At 46.5% G+C, this 14,488-nt stretch overlaps 1 long non-coding RNA gene across 2 annotated transcripts; it reads left to right on the forward strand.

The window, feature by feature from the left end:
• The first annotated feature begins 411 nt into the window (after positions 1-411).
• Positions 412-12,999, forward strand: LOC133353648 (uncharacterized). 2 transcript variants are annotated; one of them, XR_009756422.1, is made up of 5 exons: positions 412-625; positions 3,724-3,812; positions 7,802-7,932; positions 10,110-10,248; positions 12,564-12,999. It is a non-coding gene; the product is annotated as an uncharacterized LOC133353648 (long non-coding RNA). The 2 variants fall into 2 exon arrangements; XR_009756423.1 differs by having other exon boundaries at positions 3,724-3,803.
• Positions 13,000-14,488: the final 1,489 nt, after the last annotated feature.

Raw genomic sequence — 14,488 nt, forward strand, 5'->3', positions numbered from 1 at the left:
AAAAAATATATAAACCCCAACCCCCCCTGCAGCCCCCTGTCGCACGTTACCCGTCAACTCCGAACGGAGTTTGAAATCCAAAACTCGACTTTACTCGCGTGCTCATCAATCACTCTCGTGTGTGACGCGTCACGTTCGTAACCCACGTGTGCGTGCACGTGTGTGTGTGTGCGCGTGCGTGCACGTGTGTGTGTGCGCGTGCGTGTGTGTGTGTGCGTGTGTGCGCGTGCGTGCACGTGTGTGTGTGCACGTGTGTGTGTGCGCGTGTGTGTGTGCGCGCGCGTGCGTGTGTGTGCACGTGCGTGTGTGCGCGTGCGTGTGTGTGTGCGTGCGTGTGTGTGTGCGCGCGCGGGCGTGTGTGTGTGTGCGCGTGTGTGTGTGTGTGCGCGTGTGTGTTTGCGCGCGCGTGCGTGTTTGTGCGCGCGTGCGTGCGTATTTGTGCGCGCGCACCTGGGAGGCGGTTGGTGCCAACCTTGCGACCCGAGTTCGATTCCCGCTCACGGTCAACACCAGTGACGATTATTCTGAACCGGTCCTGGGCCTCCCCTAGGTCGACTCAGCCTCAAATAAGTACCTGGTGGGAGTTACTCTGGTGGGAGTTGTTTGACGACGCGTCGCCGCGCTGGTGAGTGCGGGTTGGTCACGGTGGTAGGGGAGGGGGCATCACCGGTGAAGATGTCACTCGGCGATGACGGGAGCCGTGGCCAGGAATCGAACGCGGGTTGCCGTCGGATGACAGCGCAGTGACCACTGCTTACCCCCCCCTCTTCCCATTGTTCCGTATTTGCATTGCTAAAGTCAACATCACCGCACGCGCGGAATATAAAGAGGCAGAATGTAATCAGTCCCGTCGGCCGACGTTCAATTTATTTGGATAGTACGCTGGCGATGTTATTCAGTTACAGAGGCAGTCCAGTTCAATGTCAACGATATTCTTTGGGTCTTTCGGTAAAGTCACGTAGATAGTAGTAGGGTTTTACCCTTTCAACTGCTACAAAAACTGACACCTTTATACAAGGCATCATGTTTGCAATAACCACAACACAAGCAGTCAAAATGCAAACAAAAAGAAACAACTCTGATGATGGTAATGATATGCACTGTCCTCAAGAGTTGTTTCTTTTTGTTTGCATTTTGACTGCTTGTGTTGTGGTTATTGCAAACATAATGCCTTGTATAAAGGTGTCAGTTTTTGTACCAGTTGAAAGGGTAAAAACATATTACTATATTTTGCCACTGGTAAAGGAGATGTCTCAAAGTCACGTAGATAGGTTTAAAAAATGATGATGGTCGCTTGTGTTTCGATCAAAACGTCGTAGTTTTTTTCGTTTATTTTTATTATTATTTGAACCTATCTACGTGACTTTACCGAAAGACCCAAAGAATATGAATTCCTGCAGTCACGGAGGCGTTAATGTCAAGATTTCAACGTAAACTGGCATATTTTTTTTGCGGAGGATGGCAGGGGGTGGGGGGCCGCGAACGGACCCGATGGACGTGACAATCGGTGTCGCAAGGAAACTGATCTCGGCACAGACTCTCGTTGCTCCAGTTTACGATGCGACAGAAGGAAAGTTGCCCCCCCTCCCACCCCCCACGTGCACATTGGCAATAAAGCGGGCCGAAAGGGCGCCAGCGTGAGTTACATGTGCTGTCTGGAATTTCCTGCTTTGTCCGAATTGGTTTGGTATGCTGAGAGTTCAGCTCTTGGAAACGGGAAAAAATATATTGGGAGTAACATTTATAGCTTTTTTTCTTCATTTCTTTCACAAAACAGTTAAATAAAATCTGAATACAAACGGAGAGGTCCCTGGGTATGCGAAAACATAATGTACTTCACAGATATAATTCTGTGTTGAAAATTGCTCAACTGTTACGTACAACAGGAATTGAGATTGTTTTTCGTGATGTTTTTTTCTCGGACATCCGTAGCAACGTTGCCGCACGTGTTGGTGACAGACGCGGCTAGATTCTTTGTAGCCTCTCCCGAGTATTGTAGCAAGCGGGGTGGGGGGGGCATTAATGTGGTGGGAGGGCCACCCTTGTGTAAATATTTAGAATGCTTGACTTGAACGGAGTTAAGAAGGAACACCCAGCAGAGCTATCACAGAACCTTGCCGGCCAGTGCAGCAGTTTCTCAAAATAGCCATCTCAAAGGTTTAACACGTAGGCTTTCGCGACCAATATTATTCATGATCAACGTTTTTGGGTTTAGATCGCGTTATTTATAAATGTGTCGTAACCCTCCACCACCCAATCAGTAAAACTGGTCACGTTGACAAAAGACAAATAGTTCACTGCTTTAGCCCACCGGTGTGTTGAAGCTTGAAACCACAACATTTACAATTTTTGAGTCCGACGTTTCGCTGGTAATTGCATCCAGCATCATCGGGCAATTGTGGTTTCAAGCTTCAACACATCGGTGGGCTAAAGCAGTGAACTATTTGTCTTTTGTCAACGTGACACTTTTTACTGATTGGCCGTGTCGGGTGGTGGAGGGTTACGACACATTTATAAATAACGCGATCTAAACCAAAAAACGTTGATTATGCATGTCAAAGGTGTTTGAATATTCAAATACACAATATGTGTGGACCACTGTGCATGTACATGACGGATGAGCGGAGCAGTGGTGTAGCGCTTTGCACACTGCCCTATGACCCCGGCGACACGAGTTCCATTCCTGACCATGGTATATCGTCAGTGGTAATCACCTGAACTGTTCCCGGGTCTTCGCCGAGGTGGTCGGGCTTTAAATGAGTAAGACGGCTGCGATGTGGAAACATCGGTACTGGGGAGACAAAGGCGGCCGGGAGTTGTTGTTTTTTGCGCGCACACACCCACCACTTCGCGTGCCGTCTCAACGTTAACAGGAGCTCGCTAACAGCGTTTGCCCCAAAAGTTTGGACAGCAAAAGGAGGACATTTATCTGTATTTGAAGGGTGGTCAGATCATTTGGATAAATAATCTTGATTTGAAGCTTTCGTGACTGCAGGAATCCATACTCTTTGGTTCTTTCGGTAAAGTCACGTAGTTATAAATAAAATCAAATAAAAACAAATCACCACGTTTCGATTGCAACAAGAAAAAAAAATATTGCTGTGGTTTTCCCACCTGATGATGATTGCTTATGTTGCAATCGAAACGTCGTGATTTGTTTTTATTTAATTTCTAGCTACGTGACTTTACCGAAAGAACCAAATAGCATTTGGTTAGGGTTATACCACGAAAGGTATGCACTGGCTCAGTGTGATTGCATTGTCTTCCGAACATGTAACACCGAACGACAATGTAAACAGTAAGTTGCATGATTTTTAAATACCAAGAGGAGTGCTGGTGATATGTTGATGGTGGCCTGATATGTATGTGGAACTTCTTTCGCACCGTACGTAGCCAACCGTGCTAATCGAAAGGTACGGGGGGGTGGGACAACAAACGAAACACAAAAAGCAGCTTTAAAAAAACGAGTTTTCGATCTCGATTGAAAAGTGCATAGCCCCAGCGGGCTTCCTAATGCCGGAAGGAAGAGAGGGGTGCGGGAGGTGACAGTCTCACCGTACCGTATTCTACAGATTCTAAGAAGCACTCCCCTCCTGTATTTTAAAGCAAAAGTTGGTGCTGCATCATATAAACCGGTAGATTTGCACGCGCGTGTGTGTGAGACCCGACTGGTATAACTATTGACACCAAGCCCACGTTTGGGCTGCATCTGACTTTCCCCAGTCTCCTACAACCCAGGGTTCCCCAACCCCCGGGCCGCTACCGGTCCGTGTCCTGTTAGGAACCGGGCCGCACAGCACGAGGTGAGAGCGGTGAGTCCGCGCGTGGCCCTCCCATGATTTTATTATTTACCACTTCTAGATTTGAAGCTTTCGTGACTGCAAGGATTCATATTCTTAGGTTTTTTCGGTAAAGTCACGTAGGTAAAAAATTTATAAAAGTAAAATAAAATAAAAAATAAAAATCACGACGTTTCCGTCTTCAGGTGGAACCGTGACTTTACCGAAAAAACCTAAGAATATTTACCACTTCCATCCGCGCCTCTTTCCTGCACTGCGCACTTGTCACAGTTTGGGTAAGCCCACAAGCTCTAACCCCTAGTAGCCAAAATGAGTAAAAAACAAACGTCGCTGGAGAGCTTCTTTGAAAAGGGGGAAAGACCCAATGATGACCCCCCCCCCCCACCCCCATGGCAAAGGTCTCCTGATCCCATGGAAGGGTCTGCTGACAAATTGGTGCGGGTTCCATTTCACCGGCAAAATGATGACTCGCTTCGTTGGAATTTCGTGTGTTCACGTGAACACCCAATTTGGACCTGGCCGTTCTTAAAGTTGACCTTCAAAGTCACGTGACTACAAGATGTCCAAACATGGGGAAAATCTGGGTTTAAAAAAAACACATTTCCCTTTGTTCCATGTTTAGAAAGTCCAATTTGCAAAATTTCTACCTGTCACATTTCCTCCGTGTAAAAAAAGGACCGGTGGATAAAGCACGGTTAGCTACGTACGATGCGAAATAAGCTCAACATACACACGTACATACAACATACGTGTTCACGAGACCCTTATGACACCAGCGCAGCATACAAGGGGGCGGTGTGGACAGCACCACGCTTGGCCGCGTTGCTTTCTCCCCCAGGTGGACGTTTACGCGACCGAGTCGTTTACTGATTTGAGGCTGACTTTGACCTATACGGGAGGGCACAGGAGTGCAGCTATTGCCGGCCACTAGTAATTAACCGCAATCGGGAATCAAACTCAGCTCGCCGGATACACAGCACTGGGCACTTAACCACTGCAACCTCTACCCCCCCTCCCCCGCAAAGTTAAATAAGTTAAATATTAAATTTTAGTCGTAAAACCCTGACATGCAGACATCACGTATCATTCATATGCGGCAATCAGAATTCATGATATGACTGGTGGTGACAGCCAAAGCTAGATTTGAAGCTTTCGTGACTGCAAGGATTCATATTCTTAGGTTGTTTCGGTAAAGTCACGTAGGTAAAATAAAATAAAATTAATAAAAGTAAAATTAAAATAAAATAAAAATCACGACGTTTCGGAAGCAACACAAGCTTCCGTCTTCAGGTGGAACCGTCACAGCACGCTTGCTGTTTCAAGCAATCGTTGATTTTTATTTTATTTTTTATTTTACTTTTATTAATTTTTTACCTACGTGACTTTACCGAAAAACCTAAGAATATGACAGTCAAAGCGTTGCCCAATACGACGCCACGAACCCAACACCCACCACCACAGGGAATGCTCTTGCGTTCGCATCGAATGTCATGATCTGAAATGTATTTTTATATCTTTGCGGGAACATAGTGTAAAAAAAAAGGAAATCACGTATGTAAATGCACAATTTATAATTCATTATCCTCAAGCCAATTTGCCATTGCCTATTCATAATATTCTAAATTTAATGGCAATACCGCTGCCTTTGTGTTATAAATGCGGTGCCCGTACAGAACATTACAGTGCCTGATCATTATAATCCGTGACAGCCAAAACAAAAAATGATTAGCAAATAATACGAAGAAATGTAAAATATTTTTGGGAACGAAAATATGAGTAATTATTTCAGCACCGGGTCCCACATTTACTCCATCCCTTGTGGCAGCCCATGGAAGTCCTATGAGAGATTGCTATTAACATCGACTCTCATGACAATGTCTTGTCCATGCCGTGCCAATTGAATGAGCAATTTATAAACATGAGCTTGAATTTGCTAGGAATTGTTGGAAAAGGATGCGTCAATTTCGCTCATTCTGCTTTATTCAGCGTGCAAGAGCGTGCCTTCTTTTTTGGTCGTGCACTATGTCATTGATTCTATAACAGATTACAATCCAGCGAGCGCGGTGTTGTGGACTGTGCATTGGCCAAACGCACTGGAGAAAAGCGCATTACAAAGCCCTAAATTAAACTGCATCGCCAAGAAAATGTAAAAAAAACTTGTCTTCCAAAAGAGTGGGATAAATTATTCTGCGATCCGACCCAAAGCTACGGGAGAGAGAGAGAAAACGAATTGTGCAACCCGCCCCCGCCCCGCAACAATGTAACCAATCGTAGCCCCACGCTGCGCCTGCATCTCTGAAAAAACAAGTTGTTTGCGATCGTGGTGGTGGTGGTGGCGGCTTCTCAGCATGGATCCAAGGCTGTTGTTGTCTTACTTCTTGAGCGACCTTAGCGGCACAGCGAGGACGCTGCCCGCATTTCAGGGCAGCCGGGATGGAGACCAGCTGCCCAGCAGTCCCGATATTCACACACCGAGCCCAAATGTGTGTCGTCAATTCAGGGGCATAAACCACCCCAGCGAAACTCCGGTCGTCATCGCGGAAGCGGCTTCTGGCTGCACAGACGGTAGTCACCGCATCGCGTGGCGCTTTCAGATGCGCTGCTACTGCGGCCGTCTGGAACGTTCTTCCGATTTTTCCGAAGCCAATGGAGCTGTGCACTGTTCAATCACCTCGATTGAAAACTCGCTTCGTTAGAACTGCTTCTTGTGTCTAGTTAGTCGTCCCCCCGCTGCCGCCTCCGATTAGCACGGTTGGCTACATACGGTGCGAAAGAAGTTCTAGATATTTACACTATGATACCTCCTTTACCAGTGGAAAAATATAGTGATAGGTTTTTACCCTTTCAACTGGTATAAAAACTGACACCTGTATATAAGGCATCATGTTTGCAATAACCACAACACAAGCAGTCAAAATGCAAACAAAAAGAAACAACTCTGATAATGATATGCACTGTTCTTGAAGTTGATTGGTCCACACCCGAGACAGATTTTCTTAGAGCCTAGTCATCTGGTCCAACACCAATGGAGACTAGGCTCTAAGAAAAGCTGTCTCGGGTGTGGACCAATCAACTTCAAGGACAGTGCATATCATTATCAGAGTTGTTTCTTTTTGTTTGCATTTTGACTGCTTGTGTTGTGGTTATTGCAAACATGATGCCTTATATAAAGGTGTCAGTTTTTATACCAGTTGAAAGGGTAAAAACCTATCACTAAGTTCTTGATACATATACAAAAACCTCACATGACACACGAGCCCTGTAGCGTTGGGGGGGGGGGTGCGGGTGAGCTGAAGGCTCGAGCCCCCCTACTGAATCTTCATAGCCAAGTCAAATAATGTTGGTACAATGTCCCACACGATGTCCTACACCGGTGGCGGGTTGTCTTCGCAATTTGCGGCGACGGCACTCGATCTGCTGCGGAGTCATCCCCTTCATTTGGGACGCTTCACCAGGCGACTGACAAATCTGGCTGCACCATCTGGAGGGGGGAGGGGGGAGGGACACATTTGGGCATTGGTACAAGTTAAGCGATGGGTGTCGCAGCCTTTCATCAAATAGGCAGTGGGTCACAGCCAGAGCGGAATGCAGGATGGGCGAAATTAGATCTCAGATTGTCGTTACTCGTTCTGTTAAGCGTTACACATTTGTTTGACGTTTGTTGAACACGGATTGTGTTGTTTGCCCCCCACCGCCACCCTGAATGTCTGTATGCCCCCCCCCCCCTCGTTCCCCTTTAAACAAGGCCACACCACGTGGAGTTTATAAACTTGCGTTTAGAGAATTTGGCAGCTATACAATTGCACGTGATAAGCCACTTCGTTGAACAGCTGTCATCTGAAAAAAAGCTAGACAACTTAGTGGGCCTGACCTGGTACAAATATGAGAATAGAAGAAATGTCAATTTTCAAAGCCCATAATTTGCCTCCAACATGCACAAGAAGACGGACGTCATGCTGAAGACGACACTAGGTCTGGACTCGCTCTTTTTCTCTCTGCAGACTTGGCCCGACCCTCAACTTATGCAGCTGTCTCTCTACGGTGGTGTCAAGACGATTCACAGTCCGCGGGGGGGAGTTGAGCTCGCTGTGCGACTGGCAGCAAAAGTTGACTTAATTTAAAACAGCGAGTGGTAAGCGCGTACAGTCTGGGATTACATCAGTTGGCCCACACCTGAAACGGGCAAAGTGGAACACCTGTGTTGAATCATCTCGCGCCAATCGTATGGGATTTTTTTGGGCGCTGGCGCTTTGTGCGCTGATTGGACAAGCCTTGGTGGCGTGGATTAGCAGCGGTGTTTATTTTCTGAACGAATTTAGTGATGGAAAGATTGGTCAACAGAGTGTTTATACGACGGTGGCTGTGAGTGGATGGAAATCGTCAGCTGACGATGGCTACGGCTGTCAATCAAAGATGAAAGCAAGACTGTCTGACTAGTGTGAGACAAAATTAACTGGTCTAAACGAAGATATGGGCTGAGATGATTTGGTAAGCGACAGCAGTTGTTAGTACATTGAGGAAGACCAAAAATGAGAATTTACTGATACATGCACATACTTAAAAACATGTTCTGAGCTCAGCAAAAATGGTTGACTGAGTTCAGTAAATCTGCTATGGAAAAACAATAATTGCCTGCGATATTATTTTTCCTCTTTGGATGAGCTGGTGTTAGTGACCTCATGTGTTGAGGTATGGTTCCTTGTGCACCACTGCCAACACAATATGAAAGTTATTTTAAACTGAGTTGACTTATCGCCTGACTTGTATGTGGTGGCAGTGCCGAATTATATTATCCTCGTAGCTAAAGTAGCTACATATGTAGTAGCTACACATGTAGTAGCTACACATCTAGTAGCTACTACACATGTAGTAGCTACACATGTAGTAGCTACATATGGAGTAGCTACGGGCCCCACACTTTCAAGGGCCCCGCGCTAAATGCTTTCAAGCTATCAATTCCGGTTCAGTGATTCTGCACTTGCTCTATTACTATAGTACTATACCGCCTTCAACTTTTACGAACGACTGGGTGTTTAAGGTTAGCGATTTGTCGTATTATCTGGCTGTATAGCAAATGAACAAATACAATTACTTTACTTTGCAAGTAAAAAATTTGTGTTTTAATATTTACGTCTTTTTATGTTTAAGGCCCCTTGATAACGTATGCTACAGGCCCCGCACTAGCTTACTCCAGCACTGTGTGTACCCTTTCACACCAACATTTAATTGCTTAGAGAACACTACGTTGTTGGCCGCTTCGGTCACGTCGACGAAGAGAATTAGCTGAATCTAATCCACAGACTGAATTGACTAAATTAAATCACAAGATTGTCATTTGATGGAGCAAAATAAAATTAATAATGATGCCCAAATTGACTGTGGTTGGCAGCCTACCCCACCACATGTCACGATGAGACGGCGTGCCCACTGGGTTGACCACCGCAATCTACAGAAGAGCGAGCTACGTAAATATCGGATTAAGAAGAAAAAACACGGAGGCTCTGCGGTTGACATTTGGTGCAGCCCTCCGCTGTGCTCGGTCAGCCTGGCCTTGGTCCGCTTCCCATGGTTCCGCCTTTTTTCCCTCCATTCGCCCCGGCACGCCGCGCGGGGTGATGTCTTTGGAACGGCCGAATCTTTGCCTCGATGTTGCCACAGGCTGCGTGTGTGCGTTGCTGTTTGACAACGGAACAATTTGACCGTGGACGAGTCCCCAAGAGCGGCGGAGGAGTTGAAAGACCGCGGCTGTGAACAAAAAATTGACACACAACCCAATAGGTTTACGTAAACACATCTAGCGGTTTTAAACGTTGCAGTTTCAAAAGTGCGGAAGAGTAGGCCAAAAACACCCCCGATGGGGTGGTTCTCTAGAGCTCCCTCGATTGAAAGCTCTTCTGCCAGCATTGGCATGAGCAAGACAATTCAGGGCTGCAACCTTTACTTGTAAGTTAAAGTATTTGCCAGTGCCCGCGTTTCTGTTGAGTAATGTCATGTGGGTAATTTGACTTGTCATGCCTTCGCCTAGCAGTGGATAGATAATGACTGATGATGACCATGACGATTAAAATAATCTCGCGCAGTGCTGTGATAGGCTTTTGCTTTTATTACGCTTTTACCAATGGCTCTGTAATTAATGCACTCATCATTGTTGGCTTAGAAAACGGTCAATCTTGAGTCCTGACTTTACGCTATTAGTCAAGGTCACACCAGCAGGAGGCAGCATTGTACATCACTGTACGATCCCATTATGTTTACCAGCGTTCAGCCCAGCAAACCATTCTAATTCTGGGATCATTTTCCCCCTCCCAGTTCAAACCCCACCCGCAGTTCTCTTTGACCCCCAAGACGCTGCCGTTGCCCCTTGTGACCGGGAGGACGGCTTAGCGGTGACGACATTCACAGTCGCCGTCTTCACGCGCCGCATCCCGTGGAAGGACTTTGCGAGGAGGTTTGTCAGCACCGAGTCCCATGTTCTTCATTTCAAGGCCCCGCGGGCCACGTGGACAAATATTGTGGGCCCTGATGTGCGCCTCCCTCCCCCCTCGACAATACACAAAGAGTGACAACACCACCCCCATCATCATCGTGGTGCTGCTGTCAAAGCCCGCAATGGTTTCAAATGGTGGTGTGGTTGTCCTCACACAGACAGTGGCCCCCACTCTGAAAATGAGTGAAGAACACTGGCCTAACCCGATCATGATTGAGCAACGCACGGCAGTTTCGCTTTTGTTTCTTCATGTGGAAACAAAACAACTGAATATGGCCCCTATTGTTATTGCGGTGAATGAAGTGGGATCTGTAGTAACGTCACATTCCCGTCCACTGCCCAGTGTACTCTTCTTACGCACGAGGAACGCGACGCATTGGGCAATTTCACGATGCCATGCAACGGATGATCAAAATCGGCGTGCAGTTCCGATGTTTTGTCAGTTGCCATTCAAATGCCGTACAAAAGGTACAAACTCCGAGACTTATCGTGATGTAATCAGCCGTCTCGGTGGCATGTAATGCGCGTGCAGCAGCGGGGTGCCTTTTGTAGACTCGAGACACCTCTGAACAGAGATGTCCTCTTGCTCAAAGTCAACCAGTTTTTTTTCTTGGCCTACCCGCTTCTCTCATTGTTGATCAACAGTTGTGATCACGAAACGTTGACATTCATAGAGTAGCAGTTCGTGAGCTAGTCACGTACAGGCAGAACAGGGTACATTTTTTTACAAGTCCGTTAATTGGCAGATCTATTTGGATTATATTTCGTGGATTTGATTTGAACGGTCATATAATTGCCATTAAATTGAGATCTGCTTTAGATGGAAATCTGGGCTATGGGGAGGCCGTTTGGGGCTCTGAGTTTCTCGACTATTGGGCCGTTAAGCCCTCCGCAGCGATGGCAGAACAGCGGCCGTGGTGGCCTGGGAGAATTCGATTGGCTGCTGTCATTGTTAAGTAGGGGTAGGAAGCACACGCATCGATGAATCGCTAAAGGTTAATCCGTAAAGTCATGATGCACGCCATCTGATCACTTTTGTAAGAAGCGGATGTTTTATTTTTTCTCCATCATATGTTCACCATATGGGCGTGGAGCGGTGGTACATTTAGTTAGCAGCGCTGCGCTAGGAATCCGGTGACCCGAGTTCGATTCCTGATCATGGCTAACATCAGTGCCGAGTGATGATAATTCGCCAACTTGCAAAAGTACGGTAAATGAAACACCCACGATCTTTAACACATATCGGGGAATCTTTCTATCCAGCAGTGGATTGACAAAGAGCTGCACAGGCCATTATAACATGCAATGGGTTCACGTGACGATTCCAGCCACTAGAGGCCTCTACGTCCACCAAAATGTAGAAAAAAATACAGTAATAGATTATTGAATCGAATTGCAATACGTTTCCTACTGACTCAAGACATGGTGATTAATTGAATTGTGAGTGGGGGCGCACTGGGGTTAAACACCAGTTAAAACGATCAACTGATAGCTTGGCAATGCCTCCCCCCTAATTCAATTTGCCAAGCGAGCAGACAAATGACTGATGAGCAACGCGGAAGATGCGCGCAAGCACTTTCTGAGGCCCTGAACTTGAAAAAAAGGGCGTCTTGGTTAGCAGAGGAGGAGGAGGGAGGCTCGTTGCCTCTCGGATTGTTTGTTGAATTGATTGTACGGCTGATAAACGAAAGCGTAATCGTGTAAGCTGGTGCCTTATAGTTTTCTTGCACGTGTACGGGAGAACACAGACCCCCCCCTCACCCCCACCGTGTATGTCTCTGGCAAAACTCAGCGGCGATACGAGGTATCGGCAAAGCAAGCAAACGCGTAGGGCCCCAAGCAGCTCTTGAAAAATAAGGGTGAATCAGATATTGCCTTAAATTCAATCCTAATAATCATTCGCCCATTGACATAAACCCCGATTCATCTCGGCCATCGCTCAAACTTGCCTGCATCTCTCATCTCACTACATCTCCATATTTGTCCACGTTTCTTTTACTTTCGACCTATATAGATAGCTGTTGTCATCTCTGCTGTCATCTCACTTGGCTTCTATAAATTTAAATGTCCTCCCCCCCCCCCCGGCCGACCCCTCTGCTTCGGGGCCCCCCCAATAGTTTAGCAGCACCGCTGGCAGGCGTACACGGGCCCTAAGTTTGTGAGTCATCTTTAGGTTTGTATCCTTTGGCGGGCAACGTTGCTTTTCCACTGGCCGCTGTAATTCTCACAAGATTCCGTAGAGTGCGCGTGTAGCTTCTGCGACGTGTCATTTTCAGCGTCGTCGTGAGCGCGACGGAGGGACGAATCATCCCACGGCGACGCGAGCCGTGGCAAACGCAGCGCGCCACGTGCTGTCACAACTCCCCGTTCGTGCAACCACGTGATTAGTTTTCATCAGCCACGGTCAATCCACTCCTTGTAAATGATCCCGCAATCCGATAATCCGCCTAGCACCCTTCGCGCTAGCTCATTTCATCGCTCCATCTACTCGGCCGCGTGTTCGCGGAATGATTCCATGCTTTGGTTGCCACTCCGTTATGAATCGTCACCATCCATCATCATCATCGTCCCTGCTAGCTCTGACGTGTCTTGGTTTGAATCACGACGTTACCTGTGTGTGTGTTTTCGAATGCACGTGTAACCTACCGCTTCCTTACTCTCAATGTAATTCCAAATGATACATCGCTTCATACTTGTACGTGCATTTTTCAGTTTTTGTTGTAAATATTTTAATGGTCATTAAATATCGCTTACAGTGCGGCCTGTAACGATACGTGAATAACAATGTCAGCCCTTTGTCAGTCGTCTATTGGAAGAATGCCTTTAACACTCCACGGAGGACGAGGAAATTGACCATACTTCACTATTCTGGTCAGTGAGAGTTGGCGTGGTGGGTGGGCTCCCAGATATATATCACTGCTCATAGTCGTAGTACAGGAAGGTCCAGATGTCTTGTGACCCCTAATTTATTGACCCCAAACATGTTTCTTTACTTTTTTTGATTTAAAGCTTTCGTGACTGCAGAGATTCATATTCTTGGTTCTTTAGGTAAAGTCACGTATTCTTAGGTATTTTCGGTAAAGTCACGTAGGTAAAACATCAAAATTAATCAAAATAATAAAAATAATAAAATAAAATAAAGATCACGACGTTTCGGAGGCAACGTCGTGATCTTTATTTTATTTTATTATTTTTATTAATTTTGATGTTTTACCTACGTGACTTTACCGAAAACACCTAAGAATATGATTCCTTGCAGTCACGAAAGCTTCAAGTCTAGAATTAAAGTCACGTAGAAGGGAAATAAAAAAGTAAAAAATTATGCCAATATTATTTTATTATTTATTACAAAAAAATATACAACTATTATTTTATTATTTCCCTTCTACGTGACTTTACCGAAAGAACCAACAATATGTTTGTTTACCTTTGCATATTAATTTCTGTTGTAAATAAACCTTACTTTAAAAATACATAAAGTTTTTACAGAATTAAATGGGGGAGGTGGGGGGGTCACAAGACATCTAGATCATCCCGTACTTTAAAGGCCAATTATTACTCTCTAACGTGGTACGCGCGTGTGTGTGTGTTAATGTGAGCAGTTTGAAGTTATCATAGTTAAGTAGAGTGGCTTACATGTGTGGTGGGGTAACGCGTGGGTCACATGTGTGGTGGGGTAAAGCGTGGGTTACATGTGTGGTGGGGTAACGCGTGGGTCACATGTGTGGTGGGGTAAAGCGTGGGTCACATGTGTGGTGGGGTAACGCGTGGGTTACATGTGTGGTGGGGTAAAGCGTGGGTTACGTGTGTGGTGGGGTAAAGCGTGGGTTACATGTGTGGTGGGGTAAAGCGTGGGTCACATGTGTGGTGGGGTAAAGCGTGGGTCACATGTGTGGTGGGGTAAAGCGTGGGTCACATGTGTGGTGGGGTAAAGCGTGGGTTACACGTGTGGTGGGGTAAAGCGTGGGTTACATGTGTGGTGGGGCAAAGCGTGGGTCACATGTGTGGTGGGGTAAAGCGTGGGTTACACGTGTGGTGGGGTAAAGCGTGGGTCACATGTGTGGTGGGGTAAAGCGTGGGTTGCATGTGTGGTGGGGTAAAGCGTGGGTCACATGTGTGGTGGGGTAAAGCGTGGGTCACATGTGTGGTGGGGTAAAGCGTGGGTCACATGTGTGGTGGGGTAAAGCGTGGGTCACATGTG

This window comes from Lethenteron reissneri, chromosome 6 (genome assembly GCF_015708825.2).
Source record: "Lethenteron reissneri isolate LAM-NWPU_2019-01 chromosome 6, ASM1570882v1, whole genome shotgun sequence".
Classification (NCBI taxonomy): Eukaryota; Metazoa; Chordata; class Hyperoartia; order Petromyzontiformes; family Petromyzontidae; genus Lethenteron; species Lethenteron reissneri.